Here is a 21,459-nt window from a genome sequence, read left to right as displayed (position 1 = left end):
TGAACCTTCCCACCTTCCTTTCCTATCATTTACCTTTGTTAATATATTCAAATTTGACAATTATATAACCTAGCCAAAATAAGTTTTGTATTCAACTAGATTATGATCACATATACAAGACACAAACTGCATTTAGCTTTGAGATATACATTATGGCCCTAACATGAGATGTGCACTTGTAATTCATGATTTAGAATGCATAGAATGGAAGATGTCAATGTTTATTCACATGTACTGTTGATAAAAGCATCAAACTACATAGTGCTACACAAATAATGACCTCTGCATATCAAACAATTGAGTGTATCTCAAACCAGGAGTACCAAGCATGTAGCTAAATGGAAAATTGGCAATGTATACATACTGAAAAGTACAAGTATGGAGCAATAAAATCTCGAGCATGCACAACTCAAAAGCCAAAATGCAGTTGAGGGCGTGGCAGAAGGACAAACAACCATCGACAAGGAAAACACTTGACTTGCCTCCTGTGCATGTTGCTAACGAGTCCTTTCTGCATGGTCATCTGCTGCATCCAGCTTTTGCTTCCACCTTGGCTCTATAGTGACGAGAAAGTTTATAGCTTCTTAAATGTCTGATATAAAAAATGCTCAATATAAGGCCAAAAAAACTAATCACCTAGGCATGCTTCGATGTCTGTATAATTTGACAAGCCACTGAACCAAATTGCACATGTGTAGGAAGAGGCAATCAACGATTATTGCTAGGTAAAACAGCAAAGAATCATGGCCTCTGAGGCACAGACTAAGCAAAAACCACAGAGAGAGAGAGAGAGATAGAGACTCTGATACAAGCCTGGAGGCTGGCACCTACTCATTTCAGGGAGAGGACGATTGGAAGAGGCGCAGGCTATGGAAAATCAGAGGAGGCATATTGCACGCTATGGCGACTATTATGGAAATTGGAAGAGGGCCGAGGCATAGGCTGGAAGAGGTGTTGAGCATCACTACAGTAGCGACCAGCGCGACTGGTATGACTGGAAGAGGGTAGCACTGGCACAACTGGTGACTACAATAGTGACCTGGCAACTGGAAGAGAGCCGATGCGACAAGGCAACTACGGTAGTGAGCTAGCAACGAGGCGACTGCAGTAGTGAGCTGGCAACTGGAAGAGGGCCCACAAGGAACTTTAGACACAAGACTAGATAGTAAAAATACAAACATCTAGTAAATGAACTAATTTTCCTAGTTAGTAAGTAGGAATTTTCATCTTCAAACTAGGTTTTTAATTTTACTACATAGAAATGAAGTGATAACTAGTAAAATGACTCCTAGCTCGTAAATGTATGAAAATTTTCTAGTTACCATGTAGGAAATTTTGGATTTAAACTAGGTTTTAATTTTACTAGATAAATGTATATAAAGCTAAAAAATTAAAATAAATGTCTATATAGCAAAGCAAACAAATAAATTTTTAGTTATAGTAAATAATAACGTTTATATAAACAAGCTAAGAAGTTGTTGCAAGCATGTTATGCTAGTGTATTGTACCTCAACCTATGATGCAGTTGTCAAGCATAGGAGAGTTATTAGTGTAGCTTATGTTCTCAATCTCCTCTTGCATGTTTTTCATCTAGAACATACTATTTCATGTAGAGGCAATGATGGAATAATTTTTCCTTGTAGCCATTGTTTGCACCAAACATAGTTTTGCAATGCAAAGGGGAGGATGTATAGAATTGTAGAGTGATGTAATACGTATGGAGATTTTATAACAATATCATAAGAAACATGCAAAATTATTAAAACACAAACTTGTCAATTCAATTCTTGCATATCCATGTATTAATATTCTCATGCTTAAGATTCTCATGCATGGTTTATGTTTGATATCTTGATAATCATGCATTTGCATGTACTTTCATTTATAAAAATTGTACATGCACACGGTATGTATTGCAAGAGAGAGATATTTTATATGAATTGAAAAATGTAAAACTTAGGTGAGAATCTTGATCACTGCAAGGCATAAACTTGAATATTTTTATGCTTGTGTAAAACTTAAGATAACCTCATAAGTGAGCCTATTCAATGCTATCAAATGTAATAGATTTACTAAATTAACTCCCTCAATCACTCACACACACACACACACACACACACACACACACACACTCTCTCTCTCTCTCTCTCTCTCTCTCTCTCTCTCTCTCTCTCTCTCTCTCTCTCTCTCTCTCTCTCTCTCTCTCTCTCTCTCTCTCAAAACACATAATCAAAATACATTAGAAATGAAATGTTCACACAATTTTTTAATCAATGTCAATTGTTGTCAACTAGACTTCAATAATTGTCATAGTACTCATGTTTAAGTGGAGCAAAATATCAATAAAGGAGGATTTTCTTATGCAACTCAAGTCTTGTCTTGAATTTATCCATGCTATCATACAATTTGAAGCCATTCTTGATCCATCTTGCTTTGCGATGCTTATCTTAGAACTTCTCATACCACAATTTTAGTAGATTAAATGTTATGACTTTCCTTTATGAACCATCAAAGTGTGAAGACAAAAGCAAAGGAAAACTCACTAATTTATGTAATGGACTGCCCTTTAAAAATGTGTATTTTTGTTAAGGCAAATAGAAAAAGAAAACTTACTAATCTAAAGGAACGAGGGTGCACATGCAACATTGCCCCTTTTTTTTTTGTCTATTTTGAGTTCCTATAAAAGGTTCATGTCTTGCATATTTCTTCAACTACTATATCATTTAGAGAAATGGCACAAAACTATCACAATGGCACTTAGATTGACCAACAATTTTAGCTTTACAAGATAGGAGGTTCGAATAACATCCTTGCAAGGTCTATCACAAGAGGTTGAAAAAATCATTTGATTACTTAATATTCTAACAATAAAGATGAACCTTCTAATTTAGGAAAATATTATAAGATGAGATAAGAACTCATTTATTTATACCTAGAGGTAGTAGAGCTCACAAGATGAGATGAGAACCCATTTAGCTCGACCAAGCTCCAAAATTGTTTAAGCACTAGGAGATCACACAACTATCATGGACGTGTGGTACATCATTTGTATTAGTAAGTACACTATTAGTAACTTTAAACAATTTCTCTTTGCCAAAATTGATCATGCATACAAACAATGTCTCTTAGTAATTATGCCTATTGTTGTAGACTTTTTAGTAGGAAGCAAGTTGTTTGAGGAAGAAGGCATGATCCTATCAAGCAAGGATCACCTCAACATTTATTAATACATGCATTGTTAATATAATGTTAAATCATAGCAATGATGTGCATGTGAAAAGGAGCCTTGAGATGACAATTGTATGACCTAAGAGATGGGAGCCAACAATTCTTGCACCTACCTTATATCGAGCCATGGAGATAGGACCCAATAACTATTGCAACTACCTTATATCAAGCCATGCCGGATAGTGTAAGAGCCACTTGAGTTTGATGACTAGGAAATGGGAGTAGAACTATCTTATTCAATGTCATATTTCTCATATGACATGTACATCAATAATGTCTCTATATAGCAATCATTGATATTGGTCCTTTGTTGGATTTCTTTCTCATCTCTTTGCACCACGCAAATATTAAAAATGTATTGAACCATAGTGCAAGGAGTTTGGGTCTCATCTTATAATATTACATTGTTGCTAACTCACTTAACTATTGCCAATTTAGTTTGGAAGGTCATAGTGAGTAGGTGTTCCTTCGTGTGAGTTAGGAAGTAGGTTAGTTAATTTATTGGAGGGGGGCCAAATGTCATTTATGTGCAGCTACTCTTAGTTAAAGTGGAAGAGTGTAATTACCTCTTATAGTTTTGAGGGAAGTGACAATCATATGGGTGCTTGATGGTATGGCCAATTGCATTGTGATCTTGATTGTCATGCGACCCCTTGGTGCATGTGGAAGGGCAATTAGGTTTCAGATAGCCTAGGTGTTCTCCTTGAGCATAGGCCAAGTGGGTGGCATGCTAGCACACTGGCTCTTATACTTCATGCTTCATAGTCAACAAATATTTATAAGCTCCATGCAAATGGAGCTTGGAATGTCTAAAATATGAGAAACATGTGCTGATACCAAGTATAAAAGAGCATATAGGGAATATAGGTATCCTTTGTATGGCAAGAACAAATGGTCTCTATCTCTTGACATGCATTCTACCAATAGATTCTCCTCTATGTTCTGTTCAAGTTCCAATTTTACAAGGAGAAGGCGGGTTTTAGGTACTGTATCTTAATCTTCAGTAAGGGGTACTAAACCTCTTTTGAAATCATCCCATTTTAACTAATCAAGGGATTATATCAATTTGACTCGATTTGATTTAACGTTTTATTCTTCTTGAATATTGCAGAGCATGCCCAAAATATATCTTGATGGATTCTTTGAGGTTTGCAAATTCAAAATCTTGAGGTGAATTTGCAAAATTTCCAATTTAAATGTATCCATCTACAAGTGTGCATCCCAATCACAAGACTCTCTTTCTCCCATGGCCTTATAGGTGTAATGAAAGCAAGAAGAAGAGATGGTGCACTGTTGATGATTACAAGATAGGCTATATGTGCAACCCAAGTATCTATTAGTTCTCACCAAGCAAACCTACATTTTATGATGTGCAATATAGAAATGTTAGAAAATGCTATTGATGTGTAGTATAGAAGCATGAACTCAAAGGTCAATGGGCATTGGTAGGGGCGAGTAGTACTTTAAGTAGTCAAGTCTAAAGTCATCTAATTGAGGTTCATCTTTGGAAAAATCGTATTGGGGGCATACTATGCAGAGGTAGCAATAGATTCTACTGGTAAATATGTTATAATGTTTGTTATTGCATGATAATTTTAGGCTTAAAAGAAATGCAATGAGAATAGAGGAATAACGAAAAATTCTCCCTATATTACTAATTTGGACTCAGTGAATTTGCATATGTTACAAGGCATAAAACTGGTCTCATATTAGTGAATAGAAGATTTGCAAAAACATAAAGGTGAAGTTGCCAAATTTTAGTTCAAGGGAAATGGTATCTTATGGGGCTGGTGCTTCGACCAATTAATTTTATAAATTGATGAGCAAGCTTATCTTCCTAGGATTGAATGAGTTAGCAAAGTTGCTAAGGGAGCTAGACTTCCAAGTAGCAGAATTGGAGCAAGGGATTGGGTACTTAGGATGCCCATTGGGCATAGGTAATAAGACACATGTAAAAGGTCATTAAACCTTGGGCAATGTAAGAGAAAAAAAAATATGCAAATAAAATTAGTTGTTTTCTTAAATGGGAGCTCAATGTTCCTCCATGATTCAAGAAATGTCCATTCTCGCGTGCACGATTAGGTCCCAACTTCTCATATTCACACAATCTCATTGTCCATTCTCCCTCACATAACTAGGTCCATCTTCTCAAATGCACACAATCTCATCCTTGTTCGCCGATTGCCTCGGATGCATGACTGTGTTGTAGTCATCAACTGCTTAGTATAAGTATTGTTATCAAGCATTGAAGGACACTTTTCAAGGCAATACTCCAATTATCAACAAGTAATCAATCATTCATATCAAATCATTTGTTTTCAGAGTAGGTGTAGCAGACAACCTCCCTACTGTTTTTAGAGTAGATGTAGTTCAAAAGTAATAATGGTTTATGTAGTTCAAAAGTAATAATGGTTATTGTCCTATAGTTCAACATGAGGTTGAAATTGAAACTAAAACTGAAAAAACTATGGTTATTGTCCTACAGTTCAAAAGTAATAATCAACATAAGGCTAAAACTAAAAATAATGGTTACTGTCTTATAGTGAACTCGTCATGTAGACAAGTGATAAGCGTCATGAATGTGAGACTGAATGAAAATCAACATAATTGTTACTATTATTTTTAGAGATATCTAAGCCATGCTTATGCCATCACTCGTAATGGAAATCAGGTACTACTACACTTTAGTGAGAGGGGCCTTTGTACAAATCAGGATTATACCTGAAAAAAATCAAGATTATACCCTCATAGTTGATTTCAATCATAACCTTCATAAAAGTGTTGTTTTTCAGATTCTGTTTGGACATTGTTCACCTGTCATGTAGACAAGTAATAATCAATATCAATGTGAGAGTAAATTAAATAAATAAAGATAAACTCAAGGGGAGTCGAACCCCAAACACAAATTGCGTCTACCGAGGAGTCTACCTGCAAAATTTAAAAAGAATATTTGTATAGAGAGAGACATGATTGCCTCTAAGGCATGATTGCCTTAGAGGCAATCATGCCGCTCTCTCCCTCCCTCCCTCCCTCCCTCCCTCCCTCCCTCGTGCATATTTGTGTTTTATTTTTTGAAAATATTTATTTTATAATAATATACCAACAACGAGTCATTGGGGTATTTGTTGAGATTTTAAGGTGCCAATGCCAGCAACATATGCAAATTGATTTGAAGCATTGGGTAGATACGAATATTAAAGGATATATAAGATCCAATTAGACACTAGATGTTGAAAACGGGTCTATTAGAGATGTAGACTCTATTAGATATGTAAATAAATCCACGAGTCTTGGTAGCTAATATTATCACTGATGAGACAAAATTTTTTTAATTTAAAGAATCTTGAGTGTTACCAGGATCCCTTTAAGTCTTCCAATTTTGATGAGACATCGAAAATCTCTACAAGACTTGCATTTGGAATGATGATGATCGACAAAGTCTACTCATTGTACTCACATAGATAATTGATGCGGTGCACGCACCAAAAATCACCAAGAGTTGAGTCATCGAAGGTGGGGGGGAGGGGGGGGGGGGGAGATTTTATAACAAATTGGTGATGCTATCAATATGATCATGTGACTTATCTTTTTCTAGAATTCTTCAAAAACGAAATAGAGAAATAAATATTGATAAACTCAAAAAAATAAAAAGTTCTCATCCTACCGTTGAAACACTAACCTTAATATATTTTCCCTCTAACGTTTTGGAACTCCCGCCTTCTCTTCTTTTCCCCTTTTTTCATTCAGCAACATAGCAGGCCGTACTCTGTGAGCTGAGTGGAGGCGCACAGATTTCATGATAGAGAAACAAAAGACGGTCACAGAATATTGTAGCATTGGTCACCATCACTAAGCTCCAGTCCAGGTACAATTATATTTTTGCAATGTCTTATAAGCTTCTTTCATGCATCAATACGTTTTTGCTATGGCTTATCAGGCCTGTTAAGTCTCAGTAATTAGTTCTGCTATGAGGGTCTCCTGCACTAGTACTTCTTTCTTGTGTTTGTACAGACACTGGCTTACAGACACTTTTTGGGATGTCATAGTAATAGTAGCCCTCTGAGTAGTTTCTCCCCTTCAGGCTTGTGAAGTACATTGTCTTGCGACAGAGCACTGTTACCAATTACATCCACACGAATCTTAAGACCTTCCATGTGGTAGATCTACTTTGTGCCTGAAAATTTGTTTTTTGATAAGTCCAAAATCTGAATTTTGTCAAGCTTCAGTATCCAAGAAGGTAAAGATCCAGTGAGTCTATTATAACCTAAACTGAGCACTCTGAGATTCTCAAATTGAGCCCAAGAATCTGGTAAAGTTCCCTGAGTCTGATTCCCATAGCTGAACATTCAGAGATTAACTGAATGTTCAGCTATGGGAACATTCAGAGATTAACTGAATGTTCAGCTATGGGAACATAGCCTGCTCTTCCCATAGCTGAACATTCAGAGATTAACTTTTGGAGAACATAGCCAGCTCTTCCCATAGCTTAGTATACACTTTTCAAGGCGTATATCCAGAACTACCAGGCTAGTGTCTTCTGTTAAATAGCTAAAAAGAAAGGCCTGCTAAATAGAGTCTACATCTCTAATAGATTTGCACGAATTCTGTTACAAACTCGAACGAGCGTTTTCTGAAGTAGGAGAATTGCCTGTCAAGCATCTAGACCGGAATTCCACATCATGCTGTAGCGACCATTTTGGACTACACATTCTTATCTAAGCTCAGGAATTATTGTTCATGAAGCCTAATAAGACATGGATCTTTAGGGCTAACCAGAGGATGGACAATTGTACAGATCACCAAGTTGGCCATTGATTGTGATGTCATCTGAGATATTGTAAGCCCCACCCTGGGCTAAAGCCTGAGTGATAACATCCTCCACATTAGCATTCCACCATTCATCTGTCAGTATTAAATAAGCAGAAACCGAGGGAACTGTTAATTACACATAGAACACTCTATAGATGAACCAGAAAGCAATTGTGACCATATGCAAGATTAGTTGTAGATGAACCAGAAGGTGCAGGGCAAGGCTGTCCTTCAGAAGGTGCAAGGCAAGGCTGTCCTTCAAAAGGTGCAGGGCATGAAGAATGTGGAGGAGGAGTTCGAGGAAATGGTGAAGAATGCTGCCCAGAGAGCCAATTGACCTCTGTCACATGCTTAATGCATTCTGATGAAGTGTCTCACCTTTCACTGTTTTCGTTGCACAGAAAGCAGCCTGCACTGTACTGCCACTGCGGATATTTCCCCAGAGCCTCTACACCTGCCACTGCGGATATTTCCCCAGAGCCTCTGCACCTGCCACTGCAGACATTGCTTATGGCCTCACCTGATCTTCGTTAACCTTGGAGCAATGCTGGTCGATGATATCCAGGAGTTTTTGCACACCCTCAATAATAATCAGAACATGATAACTTTGCCCTTTATATGCCCTGCAGCTCATTGCTCCAGCCATATTAAGACGTTAACCTACATATAATCACCTTATGGCGCAATCCATATAATTATAAGCTTAACTATCATGCTTATAGGCAGATAATGGGCAGATTCAGCTCAATATCATGCCTATAGGCAGATGATGTCTAAAAGGCTACAAAAGAGGGCGCCTCGAGAAACTGCCTGTCTATGAGGTCAATCTCGGACCCTAGGATACTTCTATCTCTCTGTGTGTGTGTGTGTATAGCTTCTAATTGGGGACATACATGCATCTCCTAGTGATCTTAGCAGGCTCGAGAAGCTCCTCCTTGAAACCTGTTGATTGCATCTAATTGGGGACATACATGCATCTAATTGGGGACATACATGTATAGCTTCTAAATGGGGACATACATGCATCTCCTGGTGATCTTAGCAGGCTCGAGAAGCTCCTCCTTGAAACGTGTTGGGGCCTTGAAACCTGTTGATTGCAGACATAGGGCAAGGGTGGCGGGAGAGATGCCAGTGGGCTTGCGAGGGGCCGGGAACTTGAATGAAGCATTGGGCTTCAGGACAGGGCTTCTTGCTTGGGGGCTGGGGGCAATTCTTGGGGTGGAAGGCTGTGAATTGGGTGGGGAGATCTTGGGCAGTAGAGGAGGTACAAGAGGGGAGAAATTAATGGCTTGTTGACAGGGGAAGGAGGGGGTTTTGTGGACTTCCTAGCGCCTGCTCTGTCATCTCCACCTTGCTGATCGAGGAGCCACATTGCCTGCTGGTCTCAACATAGGCCGCTCAGTAGACATCATGAGTATAATACACACAATTGCACAGACCTCTGTCTCTCGCTCTTTTATCAAATCTCTATTCTTCTCCTAACAAAGAGAGTTGTAATTTTCTGTGCTGCTTGCGCAGACAAGACGACCACCAAATGCAAGTGACAAGTCCCTCTCTTCCTAATTATGACAATGCTCTAAGAGGCTACAAAAGAGGGCGCCTCAAGAAACTGCCTGTCTATGAGGTAAATCTCTGTGTGTGTGTGTGTGTATAGCTTCAGTTAACCCCTAAATTTTTAGTCGATGGCACTTCTCAACAGATCAACATGCAAATGGTCAGAATTCCAATGCAAATAACTGTTGAAATTGCATGACAAAACAAGATTGAAGTCAATAATTAGCTGATCAGGCGTGTGTCTGATCTGTGTATTCAAGACTATTGGGTCCAGCTCTCCTTGTCAAACCATCGTCTGATATGAATGGACTGAATCAAACGACTGTGTCAGAACTAATTAGATGAGCATGGAAGGCACAGAGCTGAATGGACTGAATCAAACGACTGTATCAGAACTAATTAGAAGGTAAGGTAAGGCAACTTACTGGTGGATGGATGGATTAGTGCAGTGTCAACTTATAAGGCTGCAGAGGCCAGCCAGTGGCGAGAGAGAGAGAGAGAGAGAGAGAGAGAGAGAGAGAGAGAGAGAGAGAGAGAGAGAGAGAGAGAGGTTTCAGAGCTTGCAGGAGCATGTATAGCTTTGATGAATGAATGAAGGAAGAATGTTTTTGATTAAGCTACAAATGGTCAGAATTCCAATGCAAATAACTGTTAAAATTGCATTACAAAACAAGGTTGAAGTCAATAATTAGCTGATCAGGCGTGTGTCTGATCTGTGTATTCAAGACTATTGGGTCCAGCTCTCCTTGTCAAACCATCGTCTGATCTGAATGGACTGAATCAAACGACTGTGTCAGAACTAATTAGATGAGCATGGAAGGCACAAAGCTGAATGGACTGAATCAAACGACTGTATTAAAACTAATTAGAAGGTAAGGTAAGGCAACTTACTGGTGGATGGATGGATTAGTGCAGTGTCAACTGATAAGGCTGCAGAGGCCAGCCAGTGGCGAGAGATCAATGTGGTCTGTTGGTACAGGCCGCACAGGAAGTACTTGGAAAGCTTCTGATTCTGAATGCAATCTCATGGGATGCGCTAGTTGCAGGATATATCCAGCATGGGCATGGTGAACAAGCAATCAATTGTTTCGAAAGGATGCGAGGAGAGGGCTTCTGTCCAGATTCAATCACCTATATTTGCACATTGACAGCTTGTGGCAGCACAGGAGCTGAAGAAAGAGTCGCTACCTTTTTTTCCACCACCGTCGGCGCTTGACGGCAAAAATGTTCGAAGAAGATCTATCCCGATGAAGTACATGCGTTTCAAACATCTGATCCATGGGTTGTTTCAGGCCAGAGAGAGAGAGGGAGAGAGAGAGAGAGAGAGAGAGAGAGAGAGAGAGAGAGAGAGAGAGAGAGAGAGAGAGAGAGAGAGAGAGAGAGAGAGAGAGAGAGAGAGAGATCAGAGAGAGAGAGGTTTCAGAGCTTATGAAAACATGTATAGCTTTGATGAATGAATGAAGGAAGAATGTTTTTGATAAAGCTAGCGTGCTGGTAATGGTGAGGGTGTGGGGGATTCATGCGGTATTAGATAGACAGATACACAGACACAGAGAGAGAGAGAGAGAGAGAGAGAGAGAGAGAGAGAGAGAGAGAGAGAGAGAGAGAGAGAGAGAGAGAGAGAGAGAGAGAGAGAGAGAGAGAGAGAGAGAGAGAGAGAGAGAGAGAGAGAGATAGATCCGTGGCCAGCATGCAGCCTCTGAGAGAGAGAGAGAGAGAGAGAGAGAGAGAGAGAGAGAGAGAGAGAGAGAGAGAGAGAGAGAGAGATCTGTGGCCAACATGCAGTAGAGGCCGAATATTCTGTCGGAACTGCATGCAGTAGAGTACTCTGCATGCAGTACTAGGGAGAGAGATGGTTTTAAGTGCTTATTAAGTGCTCAAGAGAACGTGGCATGGTTGGAAGTGCCTTGCAAGAAGGGGTGGAGATAAAATAAGATATTGATGCTTGGTCTATTGAAGGCTTCCAAACCAATATGATGGTTACATTGCCTTCTTTGAGCTACCCTCTCCTAGCAATAGACGACTAATGTATGGGCAATCCAAGGGCTAGGGCTCAAAGAGTTGAAGAGTGCAAGCCAAGTTTAAGTAAGCTATTAGTGCAACTACTTGATACATGGGATGGAAATCTTGATGGAGTAAGAGTCCCGACATCTTGGGAGCAAATTGACTCTATGTATCATGGTCTTGGCATGGTCCAACCTGAGCGCTATAGGTTTTGCATGGGAAGTAAAAACAATGATCATGAAATTGAACTTCTTACACCTAGTAAAGAAGATTCTTATACCAAAGATGTAGTATTGTGTTCTTGCAAACAAAATATGCGAAAAAGAATACTAAAGCGTGATTGTATTGAATGTTGTGAAAAGTGTAAAAAATGCAATAAACCAAGGAGAGAAATGTTAGCTATTGATTATTTGCCTCTAAAGAAACAATTAGAGCTTTTAGTGCGATCCAGGACACTTTGTCATGATTTCCTAAGCATGTGGCGTCATAAAACAAGATGGTTAGGGAAAGATATCCATATGCAACCAGAATTCATAAACGAGTTTTGGGATGGAACAAAGTGTCGTGAGTATCAAGATTTTTGGAATCCTGATGCTGAGTATGAGATGGCTGTTGTGTGTAACAACCCTACATGTGGGAAAGTATATACAACTTTTCCAAGGTCTTGTTTTTCAATAGTTCTAGAACAAGGTTTTGACCAAGAGATGTAAGAGTATAATTTTGTTTGTAAAAAATGCCGACATCTCAACAAATGTAAAAAGAAAAAGTGTAGAGGTGATCCTCGAAACTTGGCACTTCTTTTACATTGGGATGGCTTCCAAGCCTCTCGTACCACTCAAAAAGACTGTGGTGTGGTTGAAATTAAGGTCCTTAATGGTGGGAAGGGTTCCATATTAGGCATTATTCCTGTTTTATTCATACCTTTTAGTTGCTCTAAATTTATTCGTAATACTCCTGATGTATTTCAAACTTTTTTAAGACCACTTATTAGTGAGCTACAAGACCTTTACATAAATGGTATGCAAGTGTCATACAACTATCCTGTAGAAAAGATTTTTGAAAATCCAATGGGGCAATCAAACTTTTGTGTTTTTAGATCAATGCTAATGATGGTTACAGGGGATCATCCTGCACAATGCAAAATAGGATCCTTCAAAGATGGTGGGCAATTCTTTTGTCGTAGAGACAAAGCCCAAGCTACTCTTGATACTAATAATCCCTCATTCCAAGGACGTTACCTTTACGATGGTAGTCGATATCAACCAAGATATCCTCCAACCCAACGGTCCATAGGTGCAATGATTGATGCCTTATCAAGTTCAAAGAGGGCATCCACACAAGCTGAAAAGGATGGAAAACTAAAGCTTGCAGGATTAGCTGGAGAGTCTATTCTATGGAAACTGTATGATTTGTAGGGTTTTAACTTGTCAATAGACTTGGTATATGATGCTATGCATGTGTTATCTCTAAATATATTTCAAAAATACATACGAGTACTCATGAGAGCCATGTCCAATGAAAAGAAAAAGATGATAGATTTTTGTTGTGAAAAGGCTTATAAGCTCTCTCCACCCTCTATTTTTCATGGACGGTGGCCTCATAATCCAAGTAAGTACTATGAAAGCTTTAAGGCCGAAGAGAACCAAAAGTTCATCCAATGGTGCTTACCATATATTTTAGGTATAGTTGATGAGATACCAAAGTCAATTTTTGACCTAGGTTTGTTGCTCATAGATATTGCACATGCCTTCTATAGTTATAGTCGATGTATTGGTTGGTCAAAAGAATGTTTAGGTATTGTACGTACTTTGTTTTCTGCTTGGAGAGTTCGAAAGGAAGAAGCCTTTGGTGCAATTTCTTCTCCCTTAGAACACGTTGCGGGAAATGGAGAACTACTAGATGACATATTGAGACATGGATCGCATGATGTGTATTGGTGTTGTGACTTTGAGCGAATGGTAGCATTGTATATAGCGGTAAAGACTAATAATCGCTTTAACGAAATATCTTATGTAAATTATTATAAGAGGACATTCTTCAATTCAATATTTAAGTTATTAGAAATGGAAGTAGATGGGCTTTTTCCACATGAAAGAATGCTTATCCAAGTACATGCCTGTCTTGTTTTACCTGATGGTTATGCTTTCACTGATTACCAGACACCATGTTGTTATTCATTTCATGAGAATGGCATTGTGGAGGTTTCTTCAATTGAGAAGGCAAAGGAGATGTGGAAACTTTTTGAAAGAGATGATTCCCAATATCCCTGTAACATAATGATGCGTGAAAAAGGCATTTTAATCACAAAAAAGAGAAGAGAACGTAGGCCCCTTTCATCCGACGAACAAAAATATATTGCACAATTTCTTGATCTTCAAGAGAATACACTAGTAGGACATCTAGTTACCACATATAGAAGAATTCTTTATAATGGAGAAATATACAAGATCGCAGATGACGTCGTGGTAAAAACTGACACTTTTTGTAGTACGTTAGAAAGTATAGGTCATTGGAAAGCAAGACTCACTAATTTTTTTTCCATTCAATGGGATGGGGAGTATTACACCTTTTTTAGTGGAGAATATTACAAGCAATGCATAACTGTAAAAGAAAATGAAGAATGCTTACTTATAGATCCAATCATGGGAATGAGTGTACTACAAACTCAAGGACTTCCATTTACATGGGATTGCATAAGACCATTGAGTTCTTTATTGCATAAGTTTGTTCCTTTACCTTTACATAATAGACTTATTGCATATGAGGTAAAAGATCTAATTCAAAGAACAAGATTATTACAAATAGGGGCAGTTGGTTGTATACCTCCTTGGTTGGAAAAATATGATATTGTGTTGGCAAGAAAACATGATGATATGGATGGGGAGTACATTCATGCAATGATAAGAGAGGTAAATTATGAAGAAAAAATGTGCAAATTGTCATGGTTGAAGTGTGATCATAATAGAAGTACATGGAGAATTGATATTGATGAAGATATTTGGAGGGATTGGAATTTGTGTTGCATGGTAATGTCAAACTTTGAAGTTACAAAGAGAAGGAGAGTAACATTATCAAGTGGAGAGTCTATAAATGTTCCAATAGTGTGGAGATCACGTGATGTAACTTGACTGCTTTAGAGAGAGAGTGTGTGTGTGTTGCATTCTTGGAGATTGAAATGGGTGCTAGTAGCATTGGTCATAATGGATATCATTATCTGATCGCCATCCCATTGTGTATATCATAATGCTTTATCTATGGGTATTTGTATATTAGGACGGTATCTCGTGGATATAGCTCATGTTGTGTCTCATGTATAGGTAGTTGGACCTTTGTGTGTATGTGTGTATGTGTGCATGTGTGATTATTAAACAATGAGAAAATTTCTTGCTTGAAGAAGATTAATGTATGGATATAATCTCTTGTTTGAGGAATACTAGCATATAAAGTTGTAAATTTGATTTTAGCTTGTATCTTGTTTGATTTTAGCTTGTCTCATGGTTTGTATAGTTGTATATTGTATCCTTTTTATATGATTGATTGATTCTTTATTGGTTGAATACTAACATAGTTTCTTGATTTAATTTTAGCTTGTCTCATGGCCTCCCCAAGTCAACAAACTCTAGATTCAATGATGCAAACTATCATCACTTTGCAAAAAACAATTGAGGAACTAAAATCAAAGAATGATAGTTCCGAACAAACAATGAGCATGAGCAAACCGGTTTCAATACAAAGTAAAAGAGTCCAGTTGCCACCTCAAAAGCAAATCAAGAGTATACAAATAGGGGATGTATCTCTGATGAAGACTCCTACATATGACCAGATTTTCAAACCACCTAAAAGGATTAGTCGAGATGACCAAGATGAGTTTGGAAAACCATTTTTACTAAAATACTATCGAGATACGCAAAATGTTAGGTATTGTGCTAATCATAGAAAAGTGTATAATTGGGTCAAGAGCTATGAGATTGGCAATGATTTGCGGTTTCATAATAATAAAGATGACAAACATAGAATTTTAGAGATCATAGATCAAAACTATGATCAAATTTTACCCCTTGAGTTTCCTGGTGCTACTTACCTTTGGAAAAAGGAGGATGTATATCTGTACTATCTTTCTGTTGCTCAAAATCTGAGAAAGAAACTCAAGAGGAAAAGATCATCTTTGGTGAATATATCTTTGGTAAGCATACTTATTTATCAAAATTTTCTCACCCCATAGATTATATACACAAGAAATTGGTACTGATTGGCACAACTATGTTTTTTTAATAGAAGAATCGTAGCTTCGAGCAAGTAGATATGCAACAAAAACCAGTAAGATTTGCAATTTTCATCTCAAGTTTTATTTTTTCTATTGTATAATTTTTATTATCTTGATCATTATTATAATCATTTCACTTTAGGTTTCTTAGATATATTTACCTTTCATTATATTTTCTCTAAAATTTTAGGATACAAGTGAGGAGGTGTATTATCCACAACTTATGGTGGAAGAACAATGCATCTTTTCTGAGAATAGTGCAACACATGTATGTACATCGTTCACTCATTTAAATATTTTAATATTTAGAGTTTTTAGTTTTTGATATTGACTTCAATTTTCTTGCTTGTACTAGTTGGAATCTCACAATGATGGTCCACCTCTTGTTTCAATTTCTGCTTCCGAAAAATGTCAAAAAAATAATGAAATGGTTAGTATATCTTGGTTTGTAGTCTTTTTTCATTTGATTGTCTCTAACACTTAACTTATGTTTCAAGACTATTTAAACTCAGATCATAGTTTTATGGAGCTACTACAAGGAAATCCATCTGTATGAGGAATATATACATATATTCTTAATTTTTGTATACTTTTAAATTTAAAGATATTCCATTCTAAGTTTTACTTTTCTTATATTATAGGGTTCATGCGGTAGTGAACACTCTCTTCCAGAAGATATGATCCAAGATCCTGAGGAGGTTGAAGTAGCACGGAAAAGTCTTCGTGTACGAAAGGTATGCTTAGCTATCTCTTGATATTTTATTTTAATATATGCATTTAATAAATTATATCTAATTACAAACTTATTGTGATAAGTTGAGCGAGAAAATGCAGCAAAGCAAGCAACAACAAAAGGAGAGTAAGGGCAAAAATAAGAAATTATCTAAGGTACTTCTTTGCATTTTTTTTTACTAAATGTGGCATAATTTAATTTTGTTAACTTTATTTTCTTGTCTATACTATAGACTCTCAACCATGTTGAGCCATCAAAAGTGTGGATCCTTCTAATATAGAATTGCCATCAAGAACTTCATCGGTAACTCAATGTTATTAAATATTAAGACAATAGAGTAGCTAATTAAATTATGATGTGGTAGCACTCTAATCTATGTTGTATTTCTAAAATGCAGGTTGTTAATGCATTTGAAGAGGAAGATCAAGAAACCATTCTCCTCAAATATTTAGACATCCAATCCATTGATGAGCTATATGCATCGTTAAAATCTACATATGGTGTTATTAAGAGAGATCCTACTTTTTTAGGAGGACGCAATGAGCAAACATTGCCAGCCATGAGAAAAGCTCTCGTAGATTGGTTACTCTATAGAGAGAAAATTCATGTTACAAAAAATCACAATAAACCTTTGAGTATTGATGATATATGTATCTTGAATTGACCTCTTTATTAATGAAGATAATATCTTTTAATTCTTTTTATTATTTTGATTTATATTTTTTACCATATTAGTAATTCTTAAAACTATCTACATGATTGCAACTAGTTTTTTATATATAAAAAATACTACATGGTTAGTTCTAACTAGTCTGTTTATATAGTAAAATTTCACTACATAGATAACTAGAGAATCTTGAAATTCCTATATAGGAATTTTTTACTATATCACTAACTTGTAAAGTGTTCCACTTTTACTACATGAGACTTTTTCTAGATACTTTGGTAAGTATCTAGAAAATTTCTCTTTTTTTTCTATATGGATAGGTGTCTAAAGTTCCTTGTGGCCGAGGCGAGTAGAGCAATGAGTTGGCAGCGAGGCGACTGCAACAGTGAGTTGGCAGATTGACAAAGGGTTGAGGCGACTGTAGCGACTGGAAGAGGTCTAAGGCACAGGTTGGAAGAGGTGTCGAGCTGTACTGGTGACTAGAAGAGGGCCGAGAGGCACATGCTACTATAGGCTATGGTGACTAGAAGAGGCAAACTAAGCTACTCAACGATCAACGATCGGAAGAGGCACATGTTGCTACTCAACGACTGGGAGAGAAGGAGTAAGGACGATTGGAAGAGGCTATGGCAAACATCAGAGAGAGAGAGAGAGAGAGAGAGAGAGAGAGAGAGAGAGAGAGAGAGAGAGAGAGAGAGAGAGAGAGAGAGAGAGAGAGAGAGAGAGAGAGAGAGAGAGAGAGAGAGAGAGAGAGAGAGAGAGAGAGAGAGAGAGAGAGAGGAACCTAGAGGAGAGCCCGATCCCAATGCCCATTTGGCCTTGACCTACCATGCAAAACAAAAGGCCCAATGAAAGAGAGGAAAGGAGAGGGGGGTCCATGAGTAAAAGTGACGGCTGCCCTCTTCCATCATGACAACAAACCTCGCATTAAAGCTCAGTAAAGTTTGTGTTTCCCAATTGCTTGACTTGAACAACCCTTGTATTGTGCTCCTACATTGGCACATGCTTTCAAGCTAAAAAGAAAGGTCATTGCTATAGTGGAATCATGCCCCTCGTGTTGTGTCATATCGAAACATCTCAATGCTTGCTCACCTTGGCCATGCTGTGCATACCCTACAATTAGTATGTTCCAAGTGACTACATCTTGGATGAGAAGCCCATCAAACACTCTTTGTCCCTTTCCCAATGCACTACACTTGGCATACATGTTCACCAAAGCATTGCCATAAATGTTATATTTCTTCAACAACCTTAATTTGACAATATCATTATGATTTTGTTTACCTTTAATAAGTTCTCCTACACTTGAACATGCTTTCAATACACATGTAAAGCCGCATCTTATCAAAGCATTTTAGAGCTTCATCAACGTGACTCTATTTTTCATTTCTTGCAATCAATGCAATCCAAGAGAATCCATTATGATTCCTAAACAATATGTTTGTCAAACACTTGATGTGCTTTTGCAAGAGCACTACATTTACCACACATAGTTATTAAAGTGCTTGCAACATAGGGGCTTCTTTCAAGAAACCCCCATTTGCAAATTTCCTCATGTAGCCTTGTGCCCTTCAATAGATCCCTTTGCTTTGCACAAGCCTTCATTAGTCCCACAACATAAGGACTAAGTAGTCTCCTTTGGAAAGACAGCTCCTTTCTGTTGTGAACAACTTTGATCAGTTCATATATACATGTATCGGCAATCCAACCACAAGGCATCTGCTATCACTTTGTGCTTGAAATCTGGAGACCTTGCATTGGCCTATGGTTGCAATGGGGAAAAAGAAAAAGCCATGCCTCTATGAGAGCTTACAAGATTTTGCGCTTTGTAGATGTGGAATACGTCATAATTAGATTGATTGGGGCAAACTAAGCTTGATGTTGCGATTGTTTCACCATTGCGAGGGACTTTAATACTATCTCGAATCCTATAAAATACTCTGTAATAATACTATCTCGAATCCTATAAAATACTCCAAGACAGTGAGACACTACATCCCGAGCAAAAAGCTAGTCCAAGACCTCTTGTGCTTTTGCAAGTGCACCACTGATGCCAGGAGGCATATTCCACGGTGGATTCCGTGAGGTTTTACGGTGGATTCCGTAAACTTAGATGACCGGGGCTCATACACAAAGTGGATTCTTTGTGCGAGAAAGTTGATGGGGACGCCTGTCCTTTTCGGGCGTTTTATTAATTTAGTGTGTACATGGGTGATTCCATAGCGGGTGATTCCGCAAAATGCATATTAAATTAATAAACGTTTATGAGTTTAGAGTGCGCACTCGTAATAAATTAAGGTTAGGATTTATTTCTAACCAGTTGATTTATTTATGTAGCTGAAGACTGCTAGGTATTCACTTTTGTCGGTTTAATTGTATTATTTTACTAACGATTGTGAATGCTTCAGTTGATGTGTAGAGATAGCAGCAGTGGCGGAGGAAAGCATTGGAGTCTAGCGAGTATTCGACCTATGGATTATATTTTGATAGGCGCCACGCCTATATTTTGTTATGTCTATTGAGGCATCGATTATTTATTATTATTTTGTATGCGCCTATGCGCACGGATATGTTATTTCTATTTGGACATTGTGTTGGGCATGCCGGACTCTATGGGCACCGTCCATTAGCTTTATTTCCTATTTTTGTAAAAAGCAAACTCAAAAGCTAAAAGCTTGTCATATTTTTGTAAATTGGGCTATTATTGAGCATGAAGATGGAAATATACATAAAATACATGCTTTGTGAAGCGCTCACACAAGGCATGGGGGGAGATTGAACCCAATTGGTCTCTTGCTCTTGTCGTTCATGCTTTTTACATTGTTTTTTGTGCAAAAAGGTAGAGTTCATTGTTCTTGGGGACCTTCCGGGATTCACTACGTGAGCATACTGCGACCGGTCTGTGCACCAGTGGTATCAGAGCGGAGCTGAGATCAAGAGCTTCCAATCGCTACCCATCTCGTGCGAAGGCGGAGCTCCTGGAACGATCGGGCTCTACAGTCAATCTCGTCGCGAACCGTCGATACAGGCAGACTTCTGGCGATCAAGAATCCCTGTTTCTACTCTCAGATCGCGAAGGAGCAGGCTGTACAGGCGGAGGACCACGCATTCATCTCCTTCACCAAAATCGTGGATAACAGACAAAAAGAGTAACTTTTTCCTTCATTAAGCTTCAAAGCTTCAAGTTACTACCTAATCAACTTGATTACAAGCTTAACAAGGCTTCTCTCCACCAAATCGTCAGCGAGATATCTGAAGATCTGGCTGCGTTTTTCACCGTTTCAGAAAAACGGCCCCTCCCCCCCACGAAAATCAGATGATTAAGCTTATAGCTTAATCCATTAAAGCTAAGTTACATTACTCAAGTCAGACAAGACAAATTTCCACTCTGCAAGTCAGCAACTCCGGGTCTTGCACTCCAGAAATCAAGTCCTGCAAGTCAACTGTGATCAAGTTCTGCAAGTTCACTAAGTCGGCTAAGTCTGCAACTCTACAAGTCGGCTAAGTTTGCAACTCTGCAAGTCAGACTAGTCAACTGGAGTCAGAACTGACTAGTGCTCAAAACTCCTAGAAGGGCTGTTCCTGCGCAAAAACTCTGAACTGCAAAGTTGTTCGTGGCAAGGTATTCTACCCATACGCAGGTCCACTGAAGTATTTTCAGCATACGAAGAAGGAAATATCGCAGATTTTTTGAAAAATTGAGAAAGAAATACCCAAAAACACATAGCCTTGTAACCCCGAATTTGAGCTACGCTCATCCCGGTAACCTGATTTTGAGTGAGAAAGGTCTTTTGAGTTTTACAGGATGACGGAACCACATATGGATGATCCTACGGCTGAAGACGACCTACCTGAGCCTACCATGGAACAAAAGCTGGATCTAATCATGATGCAATTGGACGAAGAACGAAGGGCTAGGCAAGCATTGCAAGCACAATTGACAAAATTACAAAGAGCGTCTACCGACAAAGAAGAACCTCAAGCTGAAGATTTGATTCGACGTACCATCGACGCCACTCTTGAAGCTCAAACCATTCGCAAGGAATCAAAGATAAGTAAACGAAGTTTCAAATTTCGCACTTTCAATGGCATACGAGAAGGAAAGACTGTTTTATCATTCATTAGTCAGTTTGATGACTATTTCCATGAGAAAACCTATCCAGAAAAAGATAAAATCAAGTGTGTTACTAATCATTTGGT

The sequence above is a fragment of the Lygodium microphyllum genome, chromosome 21 (genome assembly GCF_053477565.2).
Source record: "Lygodium microphyllum isolate KBCC chromosome 21, Lygodium_microphyllum_v1.1.10, whole genome shotgun sequence".
In the NCBI taxonomy this organism is placed as follows: domain Eukaryota; kingdom Viridiplantae; phylum Streptophyta; class Polypodiopsida; order Schizaeales; family Lygodiaceae; genus Lygodium; species Lygodium microphyllum.
The sequence above is the reverse complement of the archived record's forward strand: the minus strand, read 5'-3'. Positions refer to the sequence as shown.